Source organism: Sturnira hondurensis, unplaced genomic scaffold (assembly GCF_014824575.4).
Source record: "Sturnira hondurensis isolate 20B ecotype Veracruz unplaced genomic scaffold, ASM1482457v3 Scaffold0008908, whole genome shotgun sequence".
Taxonomy (NCBI): domain Eukaryota; kingdom Metazoa; phylum Chordata; class Mammalia; order Chiroptera; family Phyllostomidae; genus Sturnira; species Sturnira hondurensis.
In genome coordinates, this window is record NW_028081539.1 from 785,056 (window position 1) to 791,714 (window position 6,659).

At 38.5% G+C, this 6,659-nt stretch overlaps 1 pseudogene; it reads right to left on the bottom strand.

Annotated features, from left to right (window-relative positions):
* Positions 1-5,000: 5,000 nt before the first annotated feature.
* Positions 5,001-5,960, bottom strand: LOC118993804 (PDZ and LIM domain protein 1-like; annotated as a pseudogene).
* Between the last annotated feature and the right edge of the window lie 699 nt (positions 5,961-6,659).

A 6,659-nucleotide genomic window follows, 5' to 3' on the forward strand; every position in this document is an offset into this window, starting at 1 on the left:
TATAAGTTTGATTTTCTGTGTTGTTAATTTCAGCTCTTCTTGGTTATTCCTTCTCTCTTTTTCGGTTTGATACACTGTATTTAAATGGAAGCTAAGACCATTGATTTTTAACCTTTTTTTCTTAATACAGGCGTCTGAGGATTTCCATCTCCCTTTAAATGCTGTTCGAGTTGCATCTCATATGTTTTCATTTGTGGTATCTTCTTAATAATTCAGCTGAAAGTATTTTTAAATTTTGGACTTAAAGTTTTTCTCTTACCAGTGAATTATCTAGAGTGCATTTGTATATTCTCAGGCAATTGGGGATTTTCTAGTTATTTTTTTTATTTCTTGCCTGGGGTCAGAAAATAAACTCTGGATTATTTCAGTCATGAAATTTGTTGAGAATTGCTTTAGGTTCCAACTCATGACCAACTTCGGTAAATGAGTTAGGAGAACAAAGCCTGGAGTCAGACTCTCTGGCTTCAGAGTTAGCCTCTGCTGCTTTCAAACCTTACAGTCTTCTTCAAATTATTTAACATTTCAGTGTTTTGGTTTGATCACAATAAAACAAATCTATTAAACTACTGTATTAGTTTGCTAGGGCTGGCATAACCAAATACCACAGATAGGGTATCTTACACAACAGGAATTTATTTTCTCATGGTTCTGGAGGTGGAAGTCCTGGGTCAAGGTGCCAGCAGGGCCGCATTCCTCTGAGGCTTCCCTCCTTGGCTTGTAGACGGCTGCCCTCTTGCTGCCTCTTCACATGGCATCCCTATGCCTACACGTGCCCATGGTGTCTCTTCCACTTCTTACAAGGACACTAGTCACATTGGATTAGGCCCCGGCCCTAATGGCCGCATTTTAACTTAATTACCTCCTTAAAGATGTTTACTCCAAATACAGTCACGTTCTTAGGCATTGGGAGTTAGGGCTGCAATGTGAATGGGGTGGGCGGTGCACAATCCAGTCCATAGAAATTACCTACTTATAACTTGGTATGATAATTACATGAAATAATATATACCACATGGTTATATTAGTTGCCTAGTCCGTGATAAGCATTCAAAAATATAAGCAATTTTATTTCTTTTTTTAAATATACTTGATTGATTGCACTATTACAGCTGTCCCATTTTTTTCTTCCCTTTCCCCCTTCTTCCCTTCCACCCTGCACCCTGCTCCCACCAGCATTCCCTTCCCCTTAGTTCATGTCCATGGGTTGCACATATAAGTTCTTTGGCTTCTCTATTTCCTACACTATTTTTAGCCTCCCCTTGTCTATTTTGTACTTACCATTTATGGTTCTTATTCCCTGTACCTTTTCCCTCTTTCTTCCCCTCCTCCCTCTCCCTGATAACCATCCATGTGATCTCCATTTCTGTGATTGTGTTCCTGTTCTAGTTGTCTGCTTAGTTTGGTTTTGGTTTTGGTTTTTTTTTCTCCTTTTTTTTGGTTCAGTTGTTGATAGTTGTGAGTTTGTTGTCATTTTACTGTTCATATTTTTCATATCTACCCCTGTTGCCCATCCCCGCCCCTCCTACCAGTCTGGATGAATGACTCTTCTTTAACTCCTTGGTTGTCAGACTTCCATTACAGTTCAATTTTCTGTCATTTCTGGTTGGTTTTTGTTTTTAAATTTGTTGTTTTCCTTCTTTTGGTTGTATGAGGAGGCAAAGTGTATCTTACCTATGCCTCCATCTTAGCCAGATTTCTTATATTTATATATATTCGGGTTTATAGACATCAACTTATCTGAGTTTTTTATTTCATAGTCAAATTTGTTGTTATGACATATATCTTTGTTCATTTTGTTATCATATTTTACATATTATTTTTTTTATTTTACTTATCGTATACTATCTGCCTGTGTTTGAGTTTGGGCTACTTTTGTGTATATGCATTTTCGTTCTCATAATTTGAAAGATTAATGTTTTTTATAAAATGAACATCCATAGCAGTACTATGAAATAGAGATTTCTAAGACTCATAATATTCTATTTTGTGTTGCGCAGTGCAGTAGCTCTGAAGCACATGTTGGGTATTAAGCACTTGAAATGTGGCTAGTGTAACTGAGAAACTGAATTTTTAATATTAATTCATTGTAATTAATTTAAATTTAAATACTCACGTACGGCTAGTGGCCACCTTATGGGACAGCAGAGATCTACAGTGTGCTCAGTTCTCTATTTCATTAAATACTTTCTATCAACTACCCCTATGGGTAATTTCCACTTCCTCCCAACTTTCTCATTTCTTCCCTCTCTTATTCATTTCCTAATTTTTTTGTCATTATATTTTCTTATTGTTGTTATTTTAATTTACTCAACTATGCATGTATTTAATATGATAAAAATTGGTGCTCTTTGTCATACATTTCAACCCTCTCATTCTGGGCTAGTGATAGGTTTGTCTTTCCAGGTAATCTTGTGTTTGGGTGAGTTCCTGTGAGGAACTTTGAGTTGTGAGTAGAAGTGACGTTATTGATGTGAAGCCCTTCCCTCTGCAGTGAAGCCTAGTAACAGGTGTTTCTCTGCCAGTCTGTGTTGGAGTGAGGGGCAGAGTGCAGAAAGAACTTACCCACCGTGGGCATTTAGCACGAGTTTGAAGTGATAAGCTCTACTGCAGAATTTATTTCCAGGCTGTCAGTTTTCCCTTCTTTCATTTTCCTGCGTGCTTGCTAGTTACAAGCAATAGTGTTGTTTAAATGTTCTTCACTTCTAAACTATACATCTTTACAGTTGTTTTAGTCTTAGTCTCAAAATTAAGTGAATTCATTTTGCCACAGTTTTCACATTTATCTTTTATTTAGCAGAGATATGGACTGATTCTTTGTCAAAAAGCACTAAGAATGGTTTCATGCTTAGTCACTTAGTGGTAATAAAATAATAGAAGGTTGTAAGAATAAAACATTAAAAATTGTGAAGCCACAAAGACAAAATGTGGCCCTATTTACCTAGTAATCTTCATGGGAGAGAATGCCCTACAAAGTTTTTCGAGGAGGCCTCCTGGAAATACGTGCTCGATTTCTTGAACATCGTCTTTATATGTAAAAGGCAGTTTGGATGTAGAATTCTTGGGTTGACCCTCCCCCTCTTGTTTTCTAAAGACTTGGAGGTGTTTCTACAAGTCGTCTGGCTTTGAATCAGTCTGAAACTTCTGGTGGGTTGGTTTTTTGGGCCCTGTTGAATAACCTAATTTTGTTTTCTGAACATCCAGCAAGTTCCTTATTCATTTTTGAAGTATGATAAGTTTACTAATCTGTATTTTCCGGTGTTGGTTGTTCTATGTTGATTTTCCTGGATTAAAATAAACCCTTTTAACCTATACACTCAACTATTCATTTATTTATGGGAAGTTTTTTAATATGTATTTTGATTTCTAAAATTTTTTGTTCTATTAATCCGGTTACTCTCTTAGGAGACTCCAATTATATACGTATTGGACTGTCCATTTCTATCACATTGTCTAATAATTTTGAACTCCTAATTTGAATTTTTGTTTCTTTCTCATTCTATTATGAATCTCACTTTATTTTCAGAATTATTTATTCCAGTGAGGCCTTCAGTTTATTTTAGTATTCATTTCTTTCTCCAGCTCTGCCAGTCCCATTTCATCTCTTATTTTTTCAGTAACTTCTCAGAACATCTCCTTATTTTATTTCTTTAAGTCCATAGTGATACAATTAGCATGATTTCAATCAGGGAAATTTCTTGAATTATATATCTTGCTCCAACCCTTAGCAGTATATATCACATCTCCCTTTATAATACTCATATCTCAAGTTCTCTTGTGTTCTTGTTTATTTGTTTATCTGTTCTTTATGTCTTCCCAATATAACTGAAGATTATTATAGACCTTTTGTTTTCATATTTCACACTTAATCCTAGAAGCTTAATTTAGACTGATATATGCTAGGCAATGAGTGAATGGGTACCTTCTTGGTCAATATCTTTTGTATTGAGGCTCACTTTGATGGATAAGAGACATAATTCCTCCCAAACCATTGATGTAGATTTGAGGAATATCAAATAATCCACAATGCTAAGAACTGTTCATTGTCTGTTTTTAAAGGGGGATACTTTGTAAATATTGATATAAAACTTTCAGTCAGAGCTGAAGCATGGATTCAGGACGAATACTAATGTAAGGTTTGATATGGCTCTTCTCCTCAAGAGGTTCTCCTCAAAAGTTCCCATAAGCCAAAACCCTGGAGCCTGGTAGACTTCTCTCACGTACTCAAAGTTGAAAAAAATAACAACTCTCTTCATTTCATGAAAAATAGGATCCAATAACATATTCTTAGATCCTTTCATACACCACTCCTTCTTATAATAGAAACCTGAACAGCCTTTCTTTAAAAGTAACATTTTTTAAATCTACTGTCTTCAAATACTGTGATAAATGCTTTCCTATTAAAAAAAATAAGGGCTTAGTCTAAAGGTATTAGGAGTCATTTACTGGTAACCTAAAAATTAGAGTAAATAGCCTGTTTGCCACTGCCCGATAGTTGATTAGTATATGGTAGCATGGGATTCAGGCATCTCATGACTTAAAACATAGTAAGTGGCCTTTTTACTAGCTTAGGAGTTGCTAAGAATTCTAACTCAAATTTCTCCTAAATGAAGACTGATTTCATATAACATTGGCACTCTGTGATTGTAATGATTATTAATGGTTAGTAAGCAGGTTTCTTTTTTAGAGTTTATAAAAACATAAAACATGAGTTTTTTACTCATTTATTGAGTAAAAACAAAATCATTGGCAGACATATTAAATTCGGTTCAGTTCAAATGTGGCCATCCATTGGCAGCAGAGGTGAACTGAGGTGAAGAGAGATGTGGTGATGCTGGCAAGGGGACACTGAGCAAAAACAGTCTCCCATTTATTATACAAGCAGGCATCCCCCCGCAGGGCGAGTCAGTTAGCAAAGGCGGGGGGCGCAACAGTTTAATGAGCAGAGATAAAACCCAAGAGAAGAGAGGGCCTGAGCATCAAGAGGACAGCTAGCAACAGGGCTACTTGGAGACAGTGTTCATCAGCGCCGACCTGCTGGTTGGCTCGGGGAACACAGTGATCATGCCATGGCCTTCCAGTGGGGTGACCCACTCTCCGGCCTGCTTTTCACGGTAGATTTGACCTTCCACAAAGAAATGGCCCTTCTTTTTCAGGTTTGTGCCACATTCAGTGCACACATAACACCCAGGGTGGCGTGTTGGTCTTGCAGCTTCACAAACACACTGGCAATGCTAGTGCCACATTTGTCACACCCAGGCAACTTCTGGGCAATGCAGCCACTTTGGTGACTGGAGCCTTAATATTTCTGAATCCCAAGGACTTGCTGGGATCCCCTTTCTCCTTAGATTCCAAGATTTCCTGCAAAACCAGGAATGAAGTGGACTGTTTCAGAGGCTCATTTAACTCCTGTTTTTCCTGAAGCATCTTGTAAACTTTAGCTTCTTTGTCAGTGACGAGTCCACTTGGGGACAGAGAATGCTGAGACTTGGCCATTTGCCTCTGGCCCACTGGCCATCGTCTTTGACTCCAAGGCACCACTGCAGGTGGAGATGTTTTCAGATGAGTGGAGGCCAGAGGGTTGTTGTGCTGGTTTGTGATGACCCTGGGGGGAGAGCTGGAGGCAGGCAAGGTGGTGAAGGGCATGCCACTCCGGTTATGGGCGCCTTCTCTGTGTGGGACTTCTTGCAGGTCAGAGGCTCAATTCATCTTGTATGGATGACATTTCCCTTCTTCTGTCACCAGAAGAGACCAGACTTTATTTTCAGATCTGGCTACCATGCGAGTCACAGCCCTTGATTTTGTTCTGAGCTTCCAAAGTGTGTCATGTTGCTGGAGTTTTCCCCATCCACGGCTGTGATTACCTCTCCAGTACATAATTAGATATAGCAGCCTTCCTTGCCCCCCACAGGGTGGAAGCCCTGTGGCCCTGGGTCCTGGAGGACTACTTTCTGGGTGGTCATGGCTGGGCAGTGGCGAACGTGGACCCAAGGGGATGGATGCAGAGAAAGTGTGCGCGCCACAGGCCTGTGGAGTCTGGGGCACAGCAGGTTTCTTTTTTATGTCAGATAAATAACTTGGTAATTCAAGCATCAAATTAGTTACTTTAAAATAACTTCTATTAATTTTAAATGTTTTTATTTTGTGTGTAGAATAGCATTTGCTCTGCTTGTTGCCATAACTTGAAGGTGGCGGCAGGCCCCACAGTTGTGCCGTCTGTGCCATCAAGACCACTTCTGTGGGACTCTTGGTGAGAAAACCCTCGGGCCCCTCTCTGCCCTCTGAGTTCCGCTGACCCACCTGCTAACTTCCTTTGTCTTTATTAATTGCTCTATATACTGCTTAGTCTATGCCAAATACCCTGTTGTGGAGAGAGATAATAATCAAGGCAGTTTTAGAGATGTACTTAGTGTTTTATTATATGAAATTACTTTTTGAATGATGCTGGTTTGTAAAAAATACTCCAGCATTATTTATACCTATGTTTTATTGTATTTTTCCATTACCATTTGTCCTCCTTATAAAGTATCTGCTTTAAAAGAAGTGTATAATGTTTGCTGATGTTTACTAGCTTAAGTTTTTAAACTGATCATTATAAGCGAATATTAGTACCAACATATTTTGAAGGTACTTGATCTAGCCTGTTCTCTAAATTATCTCCT